The following is a 7,175-nucleotide window of genomic DNA, read 5'->3' as shown; positions in this document are numbered from 1 at the left end:
CTGCTATCACCCAAACTATGAAGGTAAATTTACCTTGTAATGTTGTATAAAAACTAAGTATATTAGCCCCTGCTTTTTAGCCCCCTGCAAGTTTCCTTAAGTAAGGCGTTATAATTAACCATTTAAGTCTTATATTGGCGATATTTTTTACCTAAAAATTGATAAAGTTGGTGTCGCTGAACACAAAAATCGTTTTAACTTGAATATTTTAACTTACTTTTTAAGTTATACAACTTTAAAAAAAAATTAAATTTATTTAATTAAAAAAGGGAAAAGAGAAGCCCTGTTTGTGATGACATAGAAAATACTATCTTGTATACATTTACTACGCTAACTTAGTACTTTCTACGTTACACAAAAAAACATAGTAATCTGGTTTTTGGTGTTCATCATTTACATTTTTTTTGAAAACTAAATTGTAAGTATCACCGGCATTTTTTAGAGGTTTTAAAGGCATTTTTTGATTCAGTGTCAACGATACTAACATGCTATATACATCACTTACAAAATTGCAAAACTCTTTAATATAGCACTTTAAGCAGTATGATTACTAATATCAAAAACTGCCAAAGGTAACTTAGGTCCAGGTTGTTGGAAGAAATTTACTCCTTGTGCTTTTTACAAATTAAAATTTTGCAGATAAAAATTTTATGTTTATTATATTTTTGATTTAGTTATAACTGTAAGGGATGACTGTGCCCCTGGTTTTGAAAATCCACCTCGATGTGATGGTAAGCTTTACAAAAAAAATTATTCAAAGTTACATTTGATTGCTTTTAGGAATCTGTTACAAAGGCCTTTTATTTTATTGTTGGAAAAATTACAATTTTTAACAAAATTAAATGCTATTTTATAAAAAGAAAATATGGAATAGATAATATTTAATAATAATTTTGACCACGTACTGCTTGCTGGGCATAACTTTTTTAAAGAAAAGCTAAATAATATGATTATTTTTTTTTTTAGATATAAATGACTGCATTGATGTGGATTGTGGGGTTGGTAGAAAATGTGTGGATGAAGTTCTGGGTCATCGTTGTGTGTGTATAGATCCACTAGCTGACGAAGACTGCGTTGTATCGGGTTAGATTTTATAAACTAATAAAATGTTTTCCTTTGCAGTTTTTTTTTGTATTATTTTTTATGTCTTATTGATGGAATAGGTTTTTATGTTTTTTTTTGTATCGGGAAGGGTGAAATATTTTTTTGTATTTAATTTTATCGTCAAAGTGTGAAGGTCAAATGCGCGATTTAAACATAACATTAGTTGCTCCGACCCAGTCTCAAGTTGCCTTTAGCAGTTTGGGATATTATATTGATTATAATTGCCAAGTAATTATGCAGCTGATTAAGTGCTGGCTCAGTTTATAACACCTTACTCAAGGGCGCTACAGCATGAGAGCAGTGGGAATTAAACCCATGACCTTTTGGAGGTGTAGCAAATGTTCTTACCATTTCACTACGCCGCCGATTTGGGATTGTGAGCGTTTAAACTATCTGCACATGCCGAGCTCAAGGGTAAATAGTGTGCTGTTGGCGAGAATCAAACCCAAAAACCTGTAATCCTAAACTTTAAAGTTTTATTGGCTTTTGAGATAATTAACATTTTATAACAGCATGTTGTTGTTTACAGTGTCTTGTACTAACCCTCCTTCTCTTCTGAATGGATTTATTGTTAACCCACTACCCATCTATTCACCTGGAGTCAGTGTAAATTATATGTGTTCTCCTGGTTATGACATTGTAGGAGCTTACAGCATACAATGCTTACCGAGTGGCAATTTTCCAGTTCTAGATGGATTTTGTATGGGTGAGTGTCGCTTAATAAGATAATTTTTTATTCATTCTCTGATATTTAATTAACCTGAAATTTTTTTAAAATTTTTTTGCTGCATTACTGTAACTCACTGCAACAGTAAATCAGTAGGAAACAAATCGTGAACTTTAACTGATACTATGTAGTTACATAATGTGATTACCTTTTTACATGATTGATTTAAAGCATATATATATATCTTTATCCTTGATGTGAGAAAGTTGACTTTACGAACTAAAAAAAGAGTAACATCAGTTACCCCGACCAGTCTGGAGTTGCCTTTCGCATACTATAGAAAATAATTGCTCAATAATTAAGCTGCTGATTCATTGCTGGCTTAGCAGGAGTTCATACTGTTTAAAGCGCTGTACTAAAGGGTGCTACAGCATAAGAGCAGTGGGGATTGAACCCGCACCCCTATGTAGTGTAGCAAGTGTTTTATAACAGCAAAAAAATAATTTTTTTTAATATATTTAAATCTGTTTTAACAGCTACAACAACAGAGCCTTCTACTACTTTATGTACTAATCCACCAACTTTGTTGAATGGTGACTTTACATCTGATGTATATCCACCATATCCGGTTGGTGCTGTTCTAAGTTACTTTTGTCTCAGTACCCCGGTAACTAGAATCTCGGGACTTGTAACTACCTCACAATGCTTATCAAGTGGGGAGTTTTCTGAAATGGATGCTGCCTGTATACTTGGTAATTTTTACGATCTTGTTATATTAGAAATACCATTTTTCCTTTTTTTAAGGTAATTTGTCCACGAAATTTGTTCTAAAAAATTAAAATAAGCTTTTTTCAATAAAAGTATTTTTTGCGCATTTTTTTTTTGATTTTTTGAATCATTTTATGTTAATCATTCCTAATATAGGCCCGAGTTTTTTTAAATATTTTCCTAAAAATACTGTAGTTTCTTTGAAATTCAAACACAGGACCTCATGCATAAAGCCAAGCATTTCTATGCTAGTGGGGGCCTTTATAGTGCTGTAGAAATGTGCTGTAATTTTGCACAAAAGTTAAGACGCTGAATATTATACTATGGGGCACTATATATATTCCGCTTATGGAATGAATTATTTTTTTTTTAGCTTGCCCTTCTCCACCAACTTCCTCTGACACAGGTTTTGAGCCTGTTTTACCAGCAACTGGACCTGATTACTTTCCGGTTGGGGTTGGTGTGTTTGATGGACCAGACAGTATTATGTATTCTTGTTTTAATGGACAACCTGTACTAGGATCAAATTTAATCAACACTTGTTCATCTCCATCTAACACACTTTCTGGTGTGTGGAGCCAAGCAAGTCCTATAACTTGCCAGCTGGGTTGTAAGTATATTGTGTTTATTTCAACATTATACAAAATGCTAAAATTTTATTTTATTTTTTTTATCAATATTACCTTTTTCAATAAATGGTCTCATGCTATAGGACCCATGAGTAAGGCGATATAAATGGTATAAACTCCTGCTGAGCCACCACTTAATCAGCAGCTTAATTATCTGGTAATTATAATGTATATTAACCCAAACTGCCCAGGCAACTCGAGACTGGGTCGGGGTTACTAATGTTACTCCATGTTAGGGTTGCGAAAAAAATTAAAAAGTAATTTTTAATTTTGCAGTTTGTCCCAACCCCCCACCTGGCATAACTGGGGGCTCGTTTGTCCCGATTCAAGGGGGTTATGTCCCAGGTGATTCTATTACCTATCAGTGCCCCTCTCCAATGGTTGTATCTGGGAGCCTAACCAACCTTTGTGGAGAAACCTTTTTGTGGAGTGATTCGAGTGAAAGAAGTTGTGTTGATCCCATAGGTAATTTTTAAATTTTTTTCGTAACTTGTAAGTTTTTCAAAATTTATGGCTATTTTTAGTTTGTATGTGTATATATATATCTTTATCCTCGATGTGAAAATTCGAATGCGCGACTTAAACATAGAGTAACATCAGCTACTTCGATCCAGTCTCGAGTTGCCTGTGGCAGTTTGGGATATTATAGATTACAATTGCCCGATAATTATAATGCTGATTAAGTATCGACTCAGCAGGAGTTCATACCGTTTAGAGTGCCTTACTCAAGGGCACTACAGCATTAGATCAGTGGGAATTGAACCCACGACCTCATGTGTAGTGTAGCAAGTGTTCTTACCACTACACCACGCTGCCGGTTTATAACTTATTTAATAAAATTGATACCTGTATTTAGTTTTTAATTTATAACAAGAAAGGAATGTTCTGAAAGGCCCGAATATTGGTTAGTTTTTCCAACAAAAGTAGTGTGAATTAAATCTGTTACTGTGGTGTAGTGGTCAGAACTCTATAATTTCAAACTGCCTAAGGCAACTTTTGACTGGGCTAGGGTTACTAATATTACTCTATGTTTAGGTCATGAAGTCGACCTAACCATATCGAGAATAAATAAATGTAAAAATATTCCGAGATAGTTTTAATGGTGTTAGTGATTTATTTATTTTATTATTTTTTGTTTGAATATGTGGTTTGTACAAAAACTAATTTTTTTTATATTTAACAGGGTGTGGTGATCCACCTACTATTATTGGGGGTACAATTTCTCCTGGAGGTCCTTATGATATTAATGCCATGATAACTTACTCTTGTCCATTTGGTTTTTCTGTTTCTGGTGGTTCATCTGGTAACCTCTGTATGAATGCCTTACCTGTATGGGCTGAAATAAACATGCGAATTTGTGTCAGAATTGGTAAATTTGCACTTTTTTCTTAACAAGATTTTTATAGTTTGCTGATTATTTTTCAACATTTTTAAACAGCAGTATGGTGTAGTGGTCAGAACACTTAGGTTTACCTAATGAGGTCCTGAGTTCGATCACCACTGCTCACATGCTGTAGTGCTCATAAGTAAGGTGCAATAAATGATATAAACTTCTGTTGAGCCAACACTTAATCAGCAGTTTAATTATTGAGCAATTATGTTTTATAATATCTTCAAACTGCCAAAGGCAACTCAAGACCGGGTTGGAGTAACATATGTTACTCTGTGTTTAGGTCAAGAAATCAACCTCTTCTCATCGAGGATAAATAAATGTAACAAAATTTGACCTTTTTTTTATATCAGTTTGTGACAGACCAACTGTACTTGTAAATGGATTGATAACAGATGATCTAAGTGAGTATTCAGTGGGCATGATGGTCACTCATTCTTGTGCTTCAACGCACACTCTAGTGGACAGTTCCAACATGGAAATAGCGAATATTGTGAGAACTTGTTTAATTTCTGGCATGTTTGATCCTTTGCCAGCTGGGGTAAGGTGCAGAGCAGGTACTTAAAAATTTTCAAGTTTTTTTTTAATTTTGTTCCATATTACCTTAACAATATATAATAAAGTTTATTTGACGATATAAATATAATACCGACAGCATGGTGTAGTGGTAAGAACACTTGCTACACCACACATGAGGCCGTGGGTTTAATCCCCACTGATCTTATGCTGTAGCGCCCTTGAGTAAGGCGCTATAAATGGTATGAACTCCTGCTGAGCCAGCACTTAGTCAGCAGCATAATAGTCGGGCAATTATAATCTATAATATTCCAATCTAGCACCGGCAACTAGAGACTGGGTCGAAGTAACTGGCGTTACTCCATGTTTAAGTCGCGCTTTCTGCTTTCCCACATCGAGGATAAAGATATTTACAAAAAAAAATACATGTATGTCCAATTTAAAGGTCACCAAAATAAATAGAACTGCCATTTGTGGTGCGCGAGTGAATAAGTGCAGGCAAATATTAGTCGTGACCTGCAACAATATTATGACAATAAAAAAAGATTTGACAACCTAAATTCAAGGATAAATTCGCTTTAAATTATTAAATCTTGAATTTTTATTAATAAGCCTCTTCAAGAAGTTGGCAATTACCATTACTTGATTCAAGCCAAAAGTTTATTGATTGGTTAACATTGAAATGAAATGACAATATAAAAATATTTCTCGCAGTTTGTCTCAGACCCACCGTCACAAATGGAATGATCGGTGATAACCAAGCTCAGTATAATGAAGGGGATACAATCACGATTACCTGTTCGGGCGACTTTCAACTGGTAAACTCGCTAGGAGAATCTCTACCTGGTGTTGATCTGCAATGTTTAAGTACAGGTTTTTTCGAAAACCTACCAGCTGGAGTAGGATGCAGACCAGGCAAGTTTACTTTTATATTAATACACTATTAATATATTAATACCACACATGAGGCCGTGGGTTCAATCCCCACTGCTCTCATGCGGCATGGTGTAGTGGTCAAAACACTTGGCCTCACTACATGAGTTTCTGGGTTTAATCCCCACTGCTCTGCTGTTGCGCTCTTGAGTAAATAACTGTTCTCATGATGTAGCGCCCTTGAGTAAGGCGCTATAAACGGTATGAACTCCTGCTGAGCCAGCACTTAATCAGCAGCATAATTACCGGGCAATTATAGTCTCTATAATATCCCAAACTGCCACAGTCTCAGACCTACCGTCATACTCTATGTTTAAGTCGCGCATTAGATTTTCCCACATCGAGGATAAAGATATATAAACATATATTTTAACTGTCAACGTAGTGTAGTGATAAGAACACTTGGCTAGCAGTAGGGATCAAACCCAGAAACTCATGTAGTAAATTCAAATATTTTAACCACTTTACCAGACTGTCTTTCCTAGATTAAAGTAACCCAGTTTTAAAACTTTAACGTTTTTTTCTTGATAGGATGTGGCAACCCGCCTGGCATTATAATGGGATTTATTAGTCGAGAACCTCCATATGATATTGGTGAAACCATCAATTACTTTTGCTCTTCTGGGTTTCAAATAGAAACGGGTTCAACAGAGAATACCTGCTTAAGTGGTCCTGTTTGGTCTGATCCCACGCCCGATCCCAGACTGTGTTCCATGATAAGTAAATTAGTAACATTTTTTTTAGTTAAAATAAAAAAAAAGTTAAATAAAAATCTTAATTTATAATTGATTTAAATTAATAATTATTTTTGTTTGTTATCTTTGTCATAATTTAAATTTTACTTTTTGAAAATTTTTAAACATTTTCTTATCTGTAAAAATTTTTGCAGCTTGTCCGGCACCTGTATTAGCTAACGGTGGATTTGTCCCATTTCAAGAACAGCATAATTACATGGAGAGCATCCTGTTTTTTTGTGATCCAGGGTTTGTGCTACAGGGTACTGTGAATTCTATTTGTGGAAATGGAGTTTTTGAGCCTCTAGACCAACAGTGCATTCGAGGTATGTTTAATTGGAATTGTATGTCTTGTGCAATTTTTGCTTGACATTGTTGGTTACCATAGCTGTACCAGCAACAATATTTTTCATATCTTTATTCTCGGTGTGGAA

This window comes from Corella eumyota, chromosome 3 (genome assembly GCF_963082875.1).
Source record: "Corella eumyota chromosome 3, kaCorEumy4.1, whole genome shotgun sequence".
NCBI lineage: Eukaryota > Metazoa > Chordata > Ascidiacea > Phlebobranchia > Corellidae > Corella > Corella eumyota.
The sequence above is the reverse complement of the archived record's forward strand: the minus strand, read 5'-3'. Positions refer to the sequence as shown.